The sequence below is a fragment of the Hippocampus guttulatus genome, chromosome 16, assembly GCF_054856545.1.
Source record: "Hippocampus guttulatus isolate MCC_2025c chromosome 16, RoL_Hgut_1.0, whole genome shotgun sequence".
NCBI lineage: Eukaryota > Metazoa > Chordata > Actinopteri > Syngnathiformes > Syngnathidae > Hippocampus > Hippocampus guttulatus.
The window spans coordinates 6,021,087-6,041,653 of NC_141276.1; the positions used below are offsets into that span (position 1 = coordinate 6,021,087).

Sequence of the window (20,567 nt, forward strand, 5' to 3'; positions counted from 1 at the left end):
CCCCCCCCAAACTCGAAAGGAAATCCCTTAATACGTACGACTTAAAACTTCAAAATGCCCACAAAACTCCCCAAGAGCTCCAAAAGCCGACTCAAATTTTCCAAAATCTCACGCCTGCAAAATTTCAACTCCAATCAAATTCTGAAATCCTGAAAAAGCTAAAATAAAAAAAAATATATCATGAAAACAATCTCCCAATAGCCTACCCTGAAATCTAAAATTGGCATCTATCTATCTATCTATCTATCATAATTGTTGAAAGAATAATTTAATAATTTACGATATAATAATTTTCTGGTCTCTGTTCCTTTATTAAACAGATGCTCACCCGTCGGGAGCGCGCCTCGGTTACAGATGCGCACGCGCGATCCTCGTTCTCACCAGCCGCGCGCGTGCATCCGAGACACCCCCCCCCCCCCCCACCCCCAACACCACCCGACCCTCCTCAACTGTCACTCAAGAGCGAACCAGGGGTTCGGCTGCCACACTTCCACGGGGAGGAAACTCCAGAAAAATACCAACGGAGAACCGCCACCCCGCCTCCCAGCCCAGACATTCCCCGGGAAACGAGCGCTTCTCTCCGGTCATCAACAGATCGGCGAATCGGTGGTCCGCGGAGGATGTGGAGCAGGCAAGACAATGCGGAGGCATGCATGTGAGCGAGCATGATCGAAGCATATGACCGACTCGTGAGCGCCGATATCGGCTGTAATCGCCGCGAAAGATCGGTCCACCTCCGGAGCAAAATGAATACATAAATAAATAAATGAATAAATAAATAAGGAGGTGGTTCCGTTCAGAGCGTCAATATGACCCGAACATCATCACCATCATCCGGCACCGTTGTGACGGAACGGGCCCGCGGGGATCGTGGCACCGCTTTTACGCAGCAGACCACATAGTGAGCGACCACATTGTGTGAAGGAAGGCTGACATGGACAAAATAAGAGAGGGGCTGTGAGAGGAAAAAAGAAAAAGAAGAAGAAGGGATAAAATGAAACGAGAAGAATAAAAAAAAAACTAGCAGAGAAAGTCCGGCAGATCTTCAAGTTTGGACCGAGCCAAGTCCAAAAACCTCGTCCTCCTTTTTCCTGGGCTTCTTCTTGAATCCTAAAGGATCTTCACAGACTCGCACAGCGGTAAGCAACAACTTGCTCATCATTTTACCAGAAAATCATCATGAGGCTATTTTATATATACATAGTCTTTTTTTTGTTTGTTTGTTCCAAACGCGTGTTGGTGTTCTCGTGCACGCGCCTTTTACCACCGTGGCGCGCACACAAACGCTTGCATGCATACGAGCGATATTTATTTCAAATTCTGAATCATTTCTACGCCGAATCGTTCTGTGTGACATTTGCACATCTGAATGGATGCCTGCGACGACTTCTGCTGTGCACGCGCGTCTTAATTGGAGCCCGTGCACGCGCAACGCCAGGCAGTTGTTCAGCCAGATGTCATTTTTTCACCTTTAAATGTGAAACGATGCACCTGAACGTTGCATATTTTGCAGTGAATGGAGCAAACTTGTCCTTTTTCTCATATTTTGTTTGATCAATAATAGAAACATATTTGGATGCATTAAAATGTATCAGCATTAGCGTAGAAGGATGAGAAACTCGTGGTGGTTTGAAAAGTATCAAGAGTACTGCACAGAAGCCTGGAAAAAAAAAGAGGGGAAACGATTTTGGTGTTGCTTGGATAAATATAAAAAACTAATATGAATTTCCCCCTCCTAGGGGGAGGCGCAGCAACTTGAAGGAAATAAAGGCTGAAATATTTACAGGTTGAAATATGATTCGGATTATGACTTGTGTGGCGCAACCGGTGCTGTCAACAACAAGCACAATATCAAACATTCTTTAAAAGCAATATCAATCTGATATTGGCAAGAAAAATAATTATTTAATCATACATGATCTTTTTTTCTTTTTGTTACCGACCCAAGCTCGATTCCCGCCGCGCGTGTTCTGTAAGCTTCTCCATCTCATCCCTTTTATGAAGCCAATCGTCCCCTCCCCCGCCCCCCCCCGCTGCCTTCTTCATCCCACCATCATTCAGGGCAGTTAACCGGCAAAGCGACCTGCAACCTGGCAGCCTTCAGCGCGACGCCACGGCGGATGATTTTGAATGATGATCCGTGAGCATCAAATATGATGACTTTCCTCCTCACCGCTGCGCAAAATGAGCATAATCTATTTATATTTGTCAAAAAAATGGGATGGCTCTGGCCTGGTGACCAGAAAGCGGGACCGTTACGCCGCTCGCATCCTAACTGGGTGAATGTGATGTGTTCTTCCTCAGCGCAGAGCGCATACATACTGTGCCTTCCTCCACTCATCATATGGCATGGAGCACATCCGTATCTCGGCACATCAGTACAACGTGGAGCGCATATGTACCTCCACAAATTGCACAGTACAGTGAAACTCCTCTACAACAAACCCTACATGGGCGAAAAATACCCTCTAGTGTGAAAAAAATGTTCATGCATGAAAGCCATTCCCACATTTCTGCTCCCCCTACGACAAAAAGTGCCCCTGTTCCGTTTTTCGAAATCTTTTTCTCTGCTCTTGCCTCGCAACGAGATTCACTACAACGAAAACAAGCCTTCCGCAAAAGTCTAATCCAACCTCAGCATGCCACAGCGACCTCTGCTGCTTTGTTCGGAAACGGTAACAGCAACGACCACACTGGTTTACACATGCGCAGTAGTCCAGGAAGTATTTGTTCTTGTTAGTTTCAGACGCAGCACGAACGTTGCATTGCTAAAATGGCGACAAACAGACCTTTGCAGACCAAGGTGTTAAGAAAAGAAAAGCATTCACGCTTGAAGACAGGATAAAAGTAATAAAAATGAAAGATGGAAGAAGCAAAGTAAAAGACATGCAAGAAATTGATGGAAGTGAAAGTAAATGCTGATCGTACATTTTGCAATTTCTTTCCCGTTTTTTTCTTTCTACACTGGCTATATGAAGTGTCAAATAAGTCTATGCTCATATTTATGCACTACGTATTGGAATAAAAATAAAGAGTACACACATACTGTACGTTGTGTATGTGTGTTTACATCTGAGATCAAATTTGCTACAGTGAAAAACCCCCTGTTGTGAAATATTTCTTGCTGCAAACATGATTTCGTTGTAGAGGAGTTTCACTGTATTGAGCGCATACATATTTCCAGCCACGATGAGTGCATGTATTAGCAACATATTTTCATTCATCATATGGCATGAGGTGCATACATAAGATGTCACCGCTCAATATTAGGCTGTGGAGCATGCCTCCGCTCATCTGCATAGCTCTTCCGGCACATTGGACGTATTAGCCATTCCAGCAAAGTGCTCCATCGCGGTGGCCCGATGACCTTTGTTATATCTCCTTGCACTGGCAATTGGGGGAGGAGGAAGTAAGGGAAGGGGGAAGTGGGGGTTGGGCATTGGACACCTGCACTGAAGAGCGATGAGGGCGAGATTGTGTGTGGCAGCACCGCGGCTGAAGTCAAAGTGTTCAACATTTCTCCTCGGTCGCAGCCTTGTGAGTGGAGTTTGCGTGATTGTGCGTTTGGGACGAATTCAAACCCGAGCAACATTTAATTGGAGCAGGGCATCGATTTGTGTCGAGGGATTTATAGGAAATATGGTACATGGAAAAAAAAATCACCATCCAGCATGAGTTGATGTTTTACGGGGGTCTTAATAACTTTCCACCATTTGTGAGAATCAATACGAGTCTTGATTTTCTTGATAGTTAAAAGCTTGAATGACGCTCTGGGGAGGGGGCGGGTGCGCAATTAACCGATGCGCCGTCAAGCCGAAGGCCCATTCGTAACCTTTTGAAGCGCACAACGCATGGCGAATAAATCTCGCATGGAGCAATAGGAGGGGGGTGGGGAGGAAGGCGTTTTCATTCATGTTTCTTTCTGCTTTTTTAATTTGTGCCTTAAAAACATCCCCGCATTATTGCAAGGATCACATTAATGCTGTAATTGATTAAAAAAAAAAGATAATCACATACAATTAATCAGGCTTTTGCGGTGATGGTAGCTGCCTTGTGCAACGCCCTGCAGGAGGCTTTTTAAAGTCAATGACACGCTTCGACGACGTCTCTTCGCTATCTTTGGGCGCTTTGAATGCACTTCCTGTTTCTTTGCAGTCGGGAATGTGTCACGTGCAGTCAGTGGAGGGTCAATGACGCACCAATCTCAGCGCTTTTTCTGTGAATGGCAGGTGTTCCTGAAGATGATGATAATGATCTACTTCATGTACCAATGATGTACTGTATGTCCAAAAGTTTTGCAGGGTTTTTTTTGTCCAAAACACAACCAAGAAAGATCAACAAAATATATTTTTTGTATTTTCTTTCATTTTTAACACAAAATATTCATACAGAATACTTGTGAGTGCTACTTTGATTTTGAAACCTTCTAAGCTAACTTCAGCTAGGCCGAGACTAAAATAGAGGGTAAAATAAGGACAAGTTTGCATAAAAAGTCAACATTTAATGATGCTACCATCTCTAAAGGAGCCATTGGCGATGAGCCCACAGTGCTCCCGCTGCACTTTTTTTTTTTTACGTGTTTCTAGTATATATGTAAACAGGGCGTCGAGTAATGGGCAATATCAAGGTATGATGTTTATATCTGCTTTGGCAGGCGTGCGCACGCAGCCAGCGTTAATCCTCAGAGTGCGACTTGCTGAGGGGAAACGCCGTTTAGATTCCTGCCAATGAGTCTGGATTCCCTCTGACTGCGCGCCGCTCTGCCTTTTCGGGTTTGCCAGTTGCTCCGCAGCACATTAGAGTGGCAGCAGAGGGGATGGCGCTCGACGCTTTTGGCCAGTTAACCACCTCAGTAGCCGCGAAGAGGTCATGCTGTAGACGGACGTTCGCTTTCGGGGCCTGAAGTTAACGTTCAGAATCACGCGGTGTTGTTCTGGCTTCCGGCTTGTCTTTTTTTTGCGTTGTGCCTTCAATCCAGGTAAACAAAATGTCATGAGCCCGTTTTTACAAAGAGTAAAAATAAAGATTCTACTTCGAAAAAGTACAAAATCAGGTTTCAAAAAAAGAGTTGTGTTGGGTTGGGGCGGACTATTTCTGGGATAAACAAACGATCTGGCACGGACGTTTCGTCAAGGGGATGTTCAATTAGTAGCCTAACGCTGTTGTGAAAGGAAAGCTACTGGGGGCTGTCCTGACATCACTTCAAAGCAGGTGGCAGTTCTGTTCTTCTAAAGTTGATCATTACCAAGTGCTCCGTTAGAGCGTTACATCGTCTAGGACGAAGGATGACCCCAGAGGGAAAAGATATACAGTACAGTACTGTACCAAACATAGGACCCAACTGCTGCCCATGCTGCGCCTGTTTAAAAATCACCATATGAGATATATACTGTATACGTGTGTGTGTGTGTGTGTGTGTACATGTGTATATGTACCTTGCACATAGAGCATATTTGACAATAAAGTTTGACTTGACTTGACTTGAGATGGTGATTTTTAAACAGGCACAGCATGGGCAGCAGTTGGGTCATGTTTGGTAGATATAGCAATAAGCAAGTATCGGGTTGAATTCGAACCGGTGGCCCAAAAAAGACAATTGGTCTTCCGTCTGGCATTTGTTGAGAATGGATTTGTCCTGATCAGAGGGTGAGAAACAGCTTGGGTCAGGAATATTACATTTAAAATCATGATCAATATTCCTGACCCAAAAATCTTGATCAGATAATTGGAGCGGAGCACACACACAATGTGTCTAAAACAGAATTTCAGAAAATTCGTTTGTGTGCATGTGTAGCACACCTAGACCGTATACATCTCGATTTAATTAACTTCACCGGCATAGCCCGTTTCACGCTAACGCTAAAATGCTGAGTGCGTGCCAATGAGGCGGCGTGTCACCTAAGCTTGGCTCACGAAGGCCAAAATGGGCATCGTAGCAAATGAAAGCAGTTGCGCGGCAGGCACCTTCCCACTGGGAATGTCACTGTAACGTAGCGGGATGGACTCAGACGTACATACGCAGCACGCGCGCACGCCCGTGCCGGATGCAGTGAAGCCCGTTTTTACGCTCCAGTCATTGTGGAGCACGCATATTCAAAGCGATATGTCCAACTCGTGAGTTGGCGCACGCTGACACATTTACATACTGGCTCGGGCTATCGCCGTGATGCGGGGTGACAGGTCTTACGCCACTTCCCCTTGGGGGTCCGAAAAGCGAGGGGGGCGGGGGGGGGGGGACGACAACAACGTGACAGATGAGCGTGAGTGAGGTCTTTCATTCAGGGTCAAGCATGGACAACAATGAACTTCATTTGCTCCTAAGCCGCAGTCAGTAGACAGCAGTTAATGTGGGGAATGTATGTCGTGACTGCGCAAGATTGGAAGACTTGATTTCTGACTTGCTTAACCCAAGTAATGATTTGACGAGCTCAATTTATTTTTTTTGCCACAGTAATTTGGGTCTTAGGGATGGGCAATTCATCGAAATATAATTGTGATTTTGAGTTCAGCATCTCTTGTATAGCAAGGGTGCAGATCTGATGGATGTTTCTCTAAGAGTGTAGGTGGAGATTTTTATTTTAATTTTTTTTATTTAAAAGATAAACAAAAGTTAGTATCAAAGGGAAATGAGGGGGGGTGCTATAACACTCGTTAAAGACACTCGTAACATTTTTATGCCCGTTTTAATGTCCTCATAATACAATTTATAGCAGTTTTAATGTGCTTGGGAGGTCCAATTGTCAGTGCATTGACTTGGTAGAAAAATTTTTACATTACAAAAGAGCAACGACACGAGGATGCGTTGGCCGTGTTGCGAACAGGGCCGTCGTGGGAATACTTGCAAATTCAAGTTGAAACTTTTCAGTCATTTTCAGTTATTTTCTGTTATTCTACCATTGCTGTCTGAATTTAATTAAAATTTACAGTATGTCATGAAAATTGTTTGCTTTGACCCAGCTGAATTTTACTGTCAAACTAAACATAAAATGAAGCGAATGACACTTTGTGTATTTCAAACAACCACGTAGCAGCACGCATCAGACGACAAGCGCTTCCGCCTGATTGGTCCGCATGCGGTGGATGGGCGGGAGTTATCCTGCCATCCCCCTCGCTCACCGTCAGCTTCCCGGCGGAGCCGAGCAGTCGAGTTCAAAGGCCGCGGGGCCGACACCTTGTCACCGCCTTGCCGCCGTGTCGCCTCGCACGGGCGTTACGGGTAAGGGTGGGGGGTTGGGGGGTGCGCACACGTGGGTGCACACAGTCACACCGAAGCAGTCGCACAACCGAGTGCACAAACGCACGGAATGTGGACTTTCCATGTTGAGAGAGAACAAAATTTGGCTGTTTTGGCGGCTCGCGCAGCGGTGAGTCACTGCTAGCGAATGCACACATTACTCCCATTTCATCAGCTCCGTGTCAGACCCCCCCCCCCCCCCACCGCTATTCCAACGGCCCCCTCTGCTTCTCCTCAATCCGAAAGGTCACGACCTCTATTTCTGGGTCACACGCCATCAGTCAGCCCAATGTAAACACTTGACTGTTGACGGCATCCTCGCTTCCTAATTGGCTGGATCTGCGACGCACGTGCGGCGTCACTGTAAATGCCGGCAGCTCTTCACTTGTCTCGCTAATTCTACTCAATGGAGCGTCTACAAGGGGGGTTGCACCCATAAAAATAGCAAGGAAACACGCATAAACACGCACGCAAGTGTATGCTCAGGTTATTTTTGTCCCTCTGTTCCATAAACAGCATGTGCTAACCCAGACGTCCTCGTATGTTTATGCGTCTTCGTATGCAAAAGTGCCCCTGGGGATTGTGAGAAGGGCAAGTGCATGCAAACAAGTTTCTTTGTGAACTCGTCTTTTGTTTTTGTATATATTTTTTCTGTAATGTAATAACTTCTTTCTTCTTAGCGCGATTTATTTGTTCTTTTAAAAAATGCCTTTCTGTAATATCATGACATTTTTCCCCGACAATTAGTTTTTAATTTTTTTTTTTTAAATACAACTGCTTTCACAGCAATAAGTATTTTTACTCGGGTCTGACCGATTAATCGGCCAGCCTATTTAATCAGGCGATATTAGCACTTTAAAAAAAATCTGCAAATCTATTTAGGAGGCCAATTTTTGCTTTTGTATTTTTCTTTTTTTCTTTTTTTACACATTACCGCCAAAACATTCAAACATGACCTGTCCCACAAACTATTTTTTGCCTATTTTTCTTTCTTGTAAAGTTAATTTTCAAGAGTGCTACTTACGTTTTTTGGGGGGGGAGACAGGAACGGATTAAGGGCGTTTCCATTCATTTCAATCGGGAAAGGTGATTTATGAATCTCTCATCTCGAGATACCACTGTATAAATAGCATGACACTGGAATTGAAATTCCTTCACTGACTAATGATTCAAAATGAAACTGTCAAAGAATCTGTTTGGATAAGGACAGACTGTTTAGTTAGCAAAGTGCAAAAACCGAAGCGCCGCTTGGACAAGTATCCGGTTGCTTCATTTGTCTCCGGCCTATTACATCATTGGCATGCGCCTCGTCACCCAGGACAACCTTCCTCCTCCTCTTCCTCCTTCTCCTCTCCTTCGCCTCTGTTTATTGTCCCGCAGTCACGGCTAAACAAAGTAACGTTCATACATGAGCGCTTTTCCCTGGCCATGAGGCGTCAAGACGATGCGAGCCGAGGCCCTCCCTAGTGCGACGGCTTGGACAAAAGGGCTGCCGGCGGGGTGGCGCGCGCAGATGCTCTCGTGCGAGCCGGCGGGCTGAAAATAAGAATAATATGAGACTGTATGCGCGAAACAATACAAAGCTGAAAAAAAAATAACCAGAAAGGAGCAAAGGATGAACTTGACATATGCGTGCTTAAGGCCTCACTTGAAATAGCCTCTTTCTGCATATTGTTGTGCCGGGGCCTGCTGGTGCATGCGTGATGCAATGATGCGCTTTTCTACTCCCAGGCTCAACCTAACCAAATGGACTTTTTGGCAACCTGTTTGGACCTCTCTTCATTCATGCAGACGAATCCATCGGTCCGTGTTTATCTATTAAAAAACACTCAGTGGCAAGACCCCACCCCTATTTTCCCTCTCCGCTCACCGTGCAGACCACCACTTGCACTCTCCGTTTCAGTTTTTGAAACCTCTAGGTTCTTAAAGGTCGATCTTTTCGAATTTCTGGCCAAGCGACTGAAGCACACTGCAACATCGAATATAATTCACCAAATTAATGCCGGCATCTTTGCAGTTGTGAACCTTTGATGTGCTATGATTTTAACCCTTTCCTGCACAAATAACGATAACCTGAAACTTGAAAACCTGATAAGCTGTCCACTCGAGTAGCCGATGTCCCTGAAAGGGTTCATGTCATGAAAACAAGCCCACTTGTCATGTTTCAGTTGTTTCATTTGTACTTCTATTGCTTAATCATCTTATTTATCTATTGAAACAGTATTTTATTTGGACTTTTAAAAATTATATATATATATATATATATATATATATATATATAGGGGGGCGGCCCGGTAGTCCAGTGGTTAGCACGTCGGCTTCACAGTGCAGAGGTAGCGGGTTCGATTCCAGCTCCAGCCTCCCTGTGTGGAGTTTGCATGTTCTCCCCGGGCCTGCGTGGGTTTTCTCCGGGTGCTCCAGTTTCCTCCCACATTCCAAAAACATGCATGGCAGGCTGATTGGATGCTCTAAATTGTCTCTAGGTGTGAGTGTGGGCGTGGATGGTTGTTCGTCTCTGTGTGCCCTGCGATTGGCTGGCAACTGATTCAGGGTGTCCCCCGCCTACTGCCCGGAGACGGCTGGGATAGGCTCCAGCACCCCCCGCGACCCTAGTGAGGATCAAGCGGTTCGGAAAATGGATGGAATGGATGGATATATATATATATATTAAAAAAAATTTTAAATTCTTTTTGCTGGCATTCCTTTCCTGTGAAGATGTTTCGTGCGGTCTTAGTGGAACCCTGAGATAACAGACTACAAACTTCATCCAAACAGGATGTGGTGTCTCAAGAACGCGCCGGGGCGCATTTCACGAGGCGTTTGCTGCAAACACTCTTTCAGGATTTCCTCCCCCCAGGCTGGAATAGATTTATCCGGAGTTTAAAGCGGCTTGTTTCTTTGTACATGACCTTTATTTGGATGCTAAAAAAATAATGTGTTCTTAAGAACCTCCGTGATGATCTTAGTCACACTTGTTGTGCCGTTTGGATTATGTTTGAGCAAGGGCAGATTTACCATTAAGGAAAACATAAGCAATAGGCTGAGCCCCCCCCAACAAATGTTATAATGATTATATGTCATAAAAATGGTTTAGTGAAGTTTTGTTTAATTTTAATCCATCATTGTGGTTTAAATCTTGATTCACACATTTGAAAAAACATCTAAATGTTTAATCTGTCAAAGATTCTTTTTCGGGGTAGAGTCATTGCTAGCAATAGCTAGCAGCATCAAGTGCGTTGCTGGGCCCATTTTTAACCACTGTTGAAGATTTGTGTCAAACTAAACATAAAACAAATGTAATAACACTTAACGTATTTAAAACAACCATATCGCTAAGCTTCTCAGTCTGCTAAATTAATGTTGATGCTAAATAGCATCCATGGTGTGGTACATTACAACTCGTCAGTGTACTGCAGCACATGAATGCGGACGGCCCCTACGATGGGTTTGTGTTGGACCCCTCAGATGGTGCCCCTGGATCTGAATAAAAACTTTTTGTTTTGCACCCCCCCCCCCCCCCCAAAAAAAATGTCAGCTGAGCGGGATGATTAATGTTGCACAGCAACCGTAGGCTGCGACATCTTGGAAGCCCTGGCGGTCCTCCTTTCGGCACTCGTCTTCCTCAGCCTGCGCCGCGCGCTCTCAAATTCAATCGCTCGCTTCCGTTTTCATTCGCCCGCCATCTGCCGAGTTTGGCGGTGACGTGGAATCAATTGTTAATGTTGGCGCCGACTTTGCTTCGCCGTTTTCATTTTTTCCCGCTCGCTGGCTGCTTGCCTTTTGATCTCTTTCGAGTCCAAAAAAGAAAGCGGTCAGTGGTGATGCGGGTTTCTGTGAAATAACTCATGCAGAAGACGGCGGAGGCCACCCTTTAAAAAAAACTGACGTGCCAAGTGGCAAAAGCAATCAGTTGGCGGCTAATGCTAATAACTGAGGCAGCACCAGATGCCTTTTCATTGGGAAGAATGAGTCGAGTTAAGTGGGGGGGGGGGGGGGGGGGGAATGACCGTCACAGCTCACCTGTTTTCCAGGTTTGGTCATGTGACGTTCACAAGCTAAGCCCTGTGATGTCATTTTCAGTAGACACCGAGTGGCAAAATGGCCACTACCTGACGTCGATAAAAACAGGGTGGATTTTACTGCTTAAGTCATATTGCACAAATTCAACATGAATCAAATTGCAATTCGACTGGCGGGGGCTCATAGACCAAATTATTGTAATTTTTTTTTTTTTTTTTAAGTGACTTGACTGCCCCTTTAAAATTGTTTTGAGAGGGGAAATAAAAATGTGACCGCATGAGTGTGTCCGTCCTCTTAAAACTCGGGCGGCTATGGTCAAAATGAACCAATCGCTTTCAAAATCACGTTAAACAAGAGCACACACCCTGCCACCATTGAAGGTTTCTTTGATTGACGCCAAATAAGGTTCAGGGTGTTCCTGGAGGCTTTTTTCAGACGGAGGCATAACCAGTACGCGTGTTTAAAAGTAAGAGCATCCATGAAACTAAACCTTGGCCCGAGTCCTTCTCTTTATCCACTCGAGTGAGCAAGGTGAGCGCGCCGATGACCGTTGAATGAAAAGCGTCTGAGGACCAACGTATTAGCCTCGCTGCCCCTCTCCCAAGGCTGCCCGGCCGTAAACCCACCATATCTCCTTGGCTTTTGTGAGTGCAGAAAGAAGGTCAGGCACACTTGTTGTGTTTACAATTTGGAGCAAAGGAAGCGGGTATTTGATACGTGACCTCCTGCCGGGCGGCTTCGTGGCTCAGGGCGGTGAACGGCGGCTTTTAGAAGGAAAAGATATGTTTGCTTTTTGTATTTGGAGCACAAAAGAGACTGAGCCTGCTTTTTATGCACTAGTTACATCTTTGAATGACTGCTATTTGATTGAAAAATTGAAATGAAATCCAAGCTTCCGCCGCTAACATTGCGTAGCACATTGACGACAAGATGGACAAAGTGATTTGTTGGTATTATAGCAAAATATTTTTTTTAAAAAATAGAGAATATACTATACCTATTTGGATAAACAATCTTGTCTTTGTTATTGCTGCCACCTAAAATGAAAACAAAAAAAAATGATGACACATATGCCATTTTTTTCCCTTTTTGGTTTATGAAAATTGTTTCATTTAAAAAATGACCACTGGAAAATTTATTTTAAATACTTTCACATTTCCATTATTTTTCTCTGCTATCCAAAATCAATACGAAACACTTTTGAAAAATGTGGAGATTTTTTCATTTTAAATAATCAATGGTTTCATTCAACATAATTTCCCCCACCTATGCTGAAAGAAATGTGCCCATTTTCTATCATTACCTACACCACACGATTTTACAGACTGCTTGTCCGGACTTTTTCAGATATATTTAAAATAATAATCCAAATTAATTCAAAGCAACCATTTTTGTTCATTCAAAAGAAACAGTAATATCTAAATATTTATACATTTGAATTTTAAAATGGAACACATTCAAAGGCAGGTTTTTTTTTTACAGTCTTTTTTTTTCCAAAATGAAAAAGCACTGTAAACCTGAATTAGAACTAATAAACAAAAAAGTGAGGTAATAAATTGCCTCACTTTTTTTGAGTTGGTTACTCAAAAGCTTTCGGTTAGAGCAATTCAATTGTTTTACGTTACTTTTCAAAACTTAATTAAATTAACAGAACAATCTCTCAGTCTTAGAAATAAGTCCACAAACACCATTTTACATGAGGCAAACCCAACTTTTATTTGTGTTGGAACCACTTTTAATAAACGGTATGAACATGTTCATTTAAAACAAAACAACAATTCTCTTGTGCAATTCGGCTCAACATGAGTTTGAAGTGAGCCGCAACTGAACAGTTTCTTCCACCTGCTCCCTGTAGCACATTGTCATGTTTGAATTACATCGAAAAATAACTCCACAATAAAGTCAAACAAATACAGGTGCAGTTTGAACCAGCCAAAATTATCTGTTTTCTGCGTTTGATCATGTAACATTCACAATTCAAGACCAAGAGCACTTTGATGTCAATTACAGTCCACATTCATCGGAACATTTTATTTTGACTTCTGGGGGAACATGGAACATATTGCAAAGATAGACAGACAGATGATTTCCATTTTAAGAGGAGCAGATAAATTGTCAATTCATTCTTCAAGGTCTGAAACTTGGCTGATAGTTTCCCACCATCAAGACCAAGCAAAACGTTTTGAAGAAATTCAAAAGTGTTGGTCATACCTTTTGGGTAAAAGGAGGTTCAGTACATAAATCAAGCCAAACATTACAAGAAAGGCATCCTCAACTCGGGGCAGGATGATCACTGCATATAGTTACTGCTATCAACTCAAAAGCTTTCTCAAAAGTTCAAGTTCTCGGAGATTGAATGTTTCTCTCGGTAGGGGTCAGCGGTGGATTGGCTAAATTGAACAGATCGTTCTTGTGAATGACAATGTCGTTTTTTTTTTTGTGTCGTGAATTTGACTCATGGTATGTGGAACATCTACGATCCTACGAGTTGACAAATGAATGTGCAGCCCTGTTGATTCACCTGCAATCTGCCTAGAACGATATCGTCCCTCTCTGGGTTTTTTTTGCTCCTTACCCCCATTCAAGTGATACAGCACTGAGGTCAGGTAAGAGTGAATTTTCCTTTCACTGTAAAAGTTATTGTGTCCGGTCTCTTGAACAACCTGCGGGGGTTTTTCAATCTCATCAGGACAATGGCAGCTGGGTCCTCACAGCCCATGATTGTTCACGTTGTTGAGCCAGACCGAGCTCACAAATTAAAACTCGACTCACGACCGGACTCTGTTGATGCTCTGACCCAAATGATCAAAGAACAACTGCAAATTGACCGAGACTTCGGTCTGCTCTACGAAGATGCGGATTTTGATGGCAACCCGACTTCGCTTCACAACATTGAAGAATTGCCAGAAAAGTGCATCCTCCACATCTCCATTCCACCACACCCCAGCTCTGTTGCATCTCAAGCTGGAACTTCCAACATGTCATTTCCAGAGCGTCACAGCAGTTGGCCTTCCGGTCCTTTTCCCATTCCGACCTTTGGCCATCATGTCAAACTCAGGCCGAGAGATGGGAATTCAAGAGAGAAACATTCAAGTTCAGAGAACTCGAACTTTTGAGTTGCGGTAACTCAAAGCTTTTGAGGAACGATATCAAAAATAATCAAAACATTCAAGTTCAGAGAACTCAAAGCGTTTGAGTCACGACGGCAGAAAAATCTATCAGTTGGACATTCTCAACAAATTCAAGTTCAAAGAACTCAAAATTTTGAGAAAGCCTTTGAGTAACCATATCAAAAAATATAAGTTGGATAGAATCAAAACATTCGAGTTCAGAGAACTCAGAGAAACATTATGCTCCAGATCATGGTGTTTAGGCCGCAGCCGAACCTCTGTGAAAGCCTCTAGCAGGGCCCGTCTATAATAAAACAAATAATCGAAGGTTTCATCAGTAAATGATGGGCACAGTGCTAACTCTACCACCTCTTTCAGCTCTATCAATACCGCCCATATCGTAGTTATCTCCCTCTGGTACTAACTACCAACAAGCAGTGGAATGAGTCCGAGCAGAGTTGCATTTTCATGTCCATTACCTCTGATTGAAGAAAGAAACACTTTGGGAAGTGGCCGAGGTCTATCCACTCAAAGTCCAGGGACGTTGGTTGACAAATGCCGCGTCGAGAGAAAACGTCGAAGAGTCTCAGGTCACTTTAACTCCCAGCTCAGCAGGTGTGTGCTCAAAAGTCTTGTATTTATCTAATTGCAGTACCCGCTAATTACGCAAATCAGCGCCACCTTCCGCTTTGGAGTGTGACCCAGAGATGACTTTTTAATCAGAAAACACCTTGCGGCTGCTATTTCAAAGACCAAAGTAATTCGAATTGGGTTTATTTAATCTTTAAAAACTCAAAAATGAATAAGATGGAAACTATTTTTTTTATTAGAAAGGGAGATTTTGTTTGGTCATTTGTGATTGTATTATTTTCTATTTTTTCCCTTTTATTTGACTTCATTTATTTGTGCCTCGTTTACTGTCTCTAGTCAATCGAGGTTGTAAACTATGAACCGTTCCCAATTTTCTTACGTGGTTTAAGGCTGTTAAATGCAAGCAGATTCTTTTTCAAATCTCCATTAACCGAAACTAAAAAATAATTTTCAAAAAAGTAACAGCAATATAATTTTCAGGATTGATGACCGGCAATTTGGTGAAGCACTTTGAGATTAAATTGCATTTTAGCACGTGTTGTATAAATCCGTTTATTTATTTATTTATTTTTGTAAACGCTAACTTTTTTTGAAACAATAGAAACAAGACATTATCATTAAATAACTCAAATTTATGACATTAAAGTTAATTTATGTTTTGGGAAATGCATAGCCGCAAAAAAATTCAATTCAATCAAAAATTATTAATGTACAAACTACTCATAAAACGTAACAAGTTCCACCAACTTGAAATATTTAAGTCAAGACCACTTTTTGTAAAAAAAGAAATTAGTCAAATGTATTCAAATCTTTTAATTAATTTGAACATTCGGGTTGACAGTGCAGTCAAGCTGTTCAGACAATCAGGAATGTTGGCACGCACATTCACCCACACAGCGGCTACATGTCCTATTAAGGTTCTTTTTGTCATCCACATGAATTCTTGATCATCTGCGGCTCCCAGAGGAAGTGAATAATTCAGTGAACATAAATGGCGACGCCCACCAGGGTGTCTGCTGCCTGCCCGCTGTTGCTGTTGCCCCGCCCACTCCCACTCAATGATGCCGTTAGTAATTCACACCGACGCAGACATGGTCTCAGTGGGACCCTCAGCTGTGCGCAGACGCTCGGTGGGAGAGACAGTGAAGAGCTGGAACATATTCACTCGAAAAGGGCTCAAAACATTCAAGTTGAGAGAACTCGAAATGTTTTGTTTTGGTAACTCAAAAGCTTTTGAGTAACGATGTCAAAAATATAAGTTGGATATAATCAAAACATTCAAGTTTGGAGAACTTGAATGAAAAAAAAATAGATTAATCACATTTTTACTGATTTTAATGTGGGGGGGGGGGGGGGGATTATTTGAACGCTGAGTAAATTGAGTCACAAGCTTGGTCACAGGTCCCAAATTAAACCCGGAAGTCAAAGTAGCACCGTGTTGAATTTGTCACACCAGATGCTGACACTGATGTTGTGGAATTGTCGCCGTTGTTGGGAATATCTCCATTTGTGGAGTTCTTTTTGAAAGACAAAAAAACCAACACATAAATGCAGTGCCGCTGTGAGCAAGATCAGTCACTTGTCTGAGCACAGCAATGTCCTGCTTTTGCTGTTTTTTATTTTTTTTGGGTGTGAAAGGCAAATAATATCACAGTACTCACGTGCATGTATTCTTTATCCTCTGTAAAGAGTGACTACGATCACTGCCGTACCGAGAACCGGGTAGAGGAGCTGAGTCTGCAGTACACTATATTCATATTTCTGTTTTATACTCCGCTAGGTGGCGAAAGCGCATAGAGCAGAGTGAGCACGAATGTGTGCCAAAAACGGTTTCACTCTTTTTGGTGTAATGTCCAAATGACGTCAGCTCGTCGTCTTTTCCTTGACGTCCTCCTGGCGGCAAAGGACGAGTGATCTGACATCTGGAGCGGTCGCTCCTCCAAGATGCCTACCGTAAATAGCGCGCCGCCTAACCGCAGGGCAGAAGCCACATTTCATTACGCAATCCTAATTAATCTCCGCAGGAAGCCACGCGTGCGTCTAATTGATTGACTCATCGCCACGGCCGCGATAGACGTCCAGACATTCGCGTTGCGCTAAGTGCCAATTTCACGCTAGCTCGGGGCGGCCCTGGACGTTGCTGTATTCCGAAAGTGAATTGTCAGGTGCTAATACGAAGCCGGCGCTAATGAGGCGGCTGTTAATCAGTCACTCATTAATGCTGTTGTATTTAAACCCTCAGGGGACATAGCTGGGATTTATATTCTATTAAGAACTTTGATTAAATGTGTCGCAGGTTTGCTTTGGTCGCGGGCGAGTCTGCAGGCAAATTGGCCTTGGGAGCCAAATTACTCAAATTTATCAATCATGATAGAATGAAGATTAAATAGGCCCTCGAAGAGAGACACTTTGGGTCATTATTTCAAGCCGGCTCATAGTTGACCATTTCTAACCGTAAAACTGATTGGTTTGTGATTTAGTCCTTCTTTTATTAGCCCTAGTAGGCATCCTCCGGCAGAAAAGAAGCCAGAAGCACATCAAAATGTAAAAAAAAGGTGTCCCTGACCTTCATTTGTCAGAATATTGTAGATCTTTACTCTCAACGGTTGTTTTTCAACAGCACCTGCTACTTAAATTGCAGAGTCCAGCACTGGCCAGAAGGGTGACAGATTTTCAGCGTGGCTCCCGTCCACATTAATATTCATCAAGTATTTCAAGTTAAATTCATTTCACCCCTTTGTAATGAAAAGCAAAGCACAGAAACGCCCTCAAAGCCAAACAAGACCAACGAGAAAAGTCCTTCTGAAGTCTTAGCTGATAAGCGGCGAGGAGAAAAAAAAAACCTGGAAGCTTCTTAACACAGCGGCTTCATAGACAATATGTATATCAGTATCGAAAAAAATCAGGAGTTATGGTTGGCGGGTGAGAGCATACGTGACCTCCAATGCCGGCTGACACCAAACGTAATTCACCCTCGGTGACAGGAAGTGCATACGAGGTGTAAAAGCGTCCTTGATGGATGAGGAGGAAGCGCTGGGGGGTTGGGGGAAAGCCAGCAGTTCGCGGCAGCGTGAGTGGATTGGTTGGGGGGGGGGGGCATAGTGAGGAGCACCTCACCCCCAGGACGAGGGGAATCGTGTGGGGTGGCTGGAGGGGAGGGAGGGGGCGGGAGATACGAGCAAGCAGATGTTGTAATAGCAGCCTTGTGACGAGCCCCTTTCGCCTCATGAATGAGAGCCTCGTGTGAACACAGAGGCCTCCAACCGGCCGTGGATGCGCTCGCTCGTCTCATTAGACACGTGATTGTGTGTGTGCGCGCGTGTGTGTGTGTTTGTGTTTCTACGCCAGATAAAGTTTTTCGGCCAGCCACACACTCCCTTTAACATCCCGACAACGGCGGCGCGTCCTCTCACCTCTGGGCATGACCTCATTCAAAAAAAAATAATAATAATAATTAAAATTAAAATACAGCAGCCTGTATTCATTTGATTATTTTAATGGATTTTGAAGATTTACGCATATTTGTTCCTGATTGTAAAGTGTCCTTGGGTGTCTTGAAAGGCGCTTATAAATAAAATGTAGTATTATTATTGTAATACCACCTATACAAAATATGCATGTGAGGTGCAGATATTATTTTTGTCCGCTTGGGGTTGGCATCCTCACGTTCTACGCTGTCGTTTCTGTGACTATGAACGTGCGTCGCTTTAAAAGGCAGGGCCCGACCTGTTGAGTGACGTCGTCTTTTTTAAAAAAACAAGCTTTTCCAAAAGTTTTACGGCAGCCGCTTCTACATCTTGAAGAGGTCGGTCAACTTCACAAGTTTTGTAAAGACTATCTCAAAAAGAGAAGACAGGCTGAGTGGCGGTGAACAAAGTGCATTTTGGGTACCTGACACGCACACCCCACGACCCCACACGTACCCCTTCGCTTGGGAATCCCGGTTTTATGCTAATGCTAAAACTGGAGGCTGACAACGCTCCCTCTCCTCGCCCCTCTGGTCCGCCGCATCACCCAGCAAACATGACCTGGCCTCAAAACATACACGGGCAGAACCTTAATGGTGGAGTACCTATTGTCGACAGGAGAATGGGAGTGGGGGGTGGGGGGGGCGTGGCCTTGCGTTTCAACCCACGCCGCGTTTGTGTGCCTGTGTAACAATCCGCTAAGTCATCTCTCATCATCGCTCTTTTAGACAGCAGAATGGCCCCTACAGTGTGGATCGAGGCGGAGAGCTGCAGCTGCTACATGCGCGCGCACACACACACACACACACACACACACACACACACACGCACACACACACACACACACACACACACACACACACACACACACACGCAGACACGCGCCGCTCCCTGTTTGCTTTGCTTTAATAGCAAGACTGATGCCATTTAAATCTTTCGCTTCAATTCCCGGGATGCAAATGCAGCTGCATAAGTGGGTTAGTCAAGTCTCTCGCTGACACACGGTAGGGATGCCAGAGGAAGGAGCTGGTCAGTGAACGCAGGATGCCAAGCCCCCATTGATTTCTGGAATGGGATTTTTTTTTCCTCTAAATCACCAGATTTTGATTGGAATCTTTTTTTTTTTTTTTTTGTCGTCGTGTTCCGCAGGAATAATTTAAAGTCTACATTAGCATGACAAATGCCCAAACACGCACATCCGGCAGGCCAGCTAATAATGCACGACAATGCCAATTACAACAGTAAATGCGATGCACGGATGACATTAGGTTTGATTAAAAATTCAAACCTAATGTCGGAGGAGTTCAGACGGACTTTTTGTTGTTTTGTTTTTCAGCATGTGTTCATTCAGATACGGCGTACTCCTCGACAAACGTTCTCCTTCTAGAATGCTGTTTTATTTTTTTTGCACCATCCCCACGACAAAGATGTGAGTTATCTCCAAGAGTGCAGCACAAATAAACTCCCTTAACTTTTACTTTTTTTTTTTTTTTATGGGCAATCCCATTTCCATTGTTTGCTGTTTACAGCAATTAAGGCTTCCATAAACACAGCACCATAAAACAACTTGGCTCATAAACATGTGGTGTGTCGTAAAAAAAAAGGGATGCAAATTCACAAACATGCACGCTCTAATCCCACTTTAATCCCCCCCCCCACCCCATATGCCATTTCACCACGTACAACAGCGATAGGGAGGCAGGTGCTAATTATGCATATTTGAGATGATTTAATCCTCGATGAATTAAATCGTCGCTAATCCTCGTCCGTGCCGCCGCCCGTGTCTCGTCATGAAGGTGAACGGAGACTCCGTATGATTTAACGGTTTATTATTAGCATGCTAACGGACTCGCGGAAGACATGCATGAATCAAAAATACACACACACACACACACACACACACACACACACACACACTCCTTCTGCCCTCCAAAGCTGTCACCAAAGGCAAAGGTACTCATGCACATGCGGACACGCGTGCACCTTGTGCAAGACACAACAGGGGCACATCTCATTCTGACTCTCTCTCTCTCTCTCTCTCTCTCGCATTTCAGGGACAGTAACCGTAATATTAAACATAATATCGATACAACTCTTTGGAAAATATAGAAATAAAGTAGAAATAAAAGAGAGCTGTTTGGCTGC

General features: G+C 43.8%; 1 protein-coding gene across 1 annotated transcript in view; it reads left to right on the top strand.

Annotated features, from left to right (window-relative positions):
* The first annotated feature begins 457 nt into the window (after window positions 1–457).
* gjc1 (gap junction protein gamma 1) overlaps window positions 458–20,567 on the top strand; it is a 32,103-nt gene continuing 11,993 nt past the window's right edge. Inside the window, exon 1 of the mRNA XM_086132473.1 lies at window positions 458–1,139. The gene's annotated coding sequence lies outside the window, so the exon portion shown is untranslated. The remainder of the gene's footprint in view (window positions 1,140–20,567) is intronic.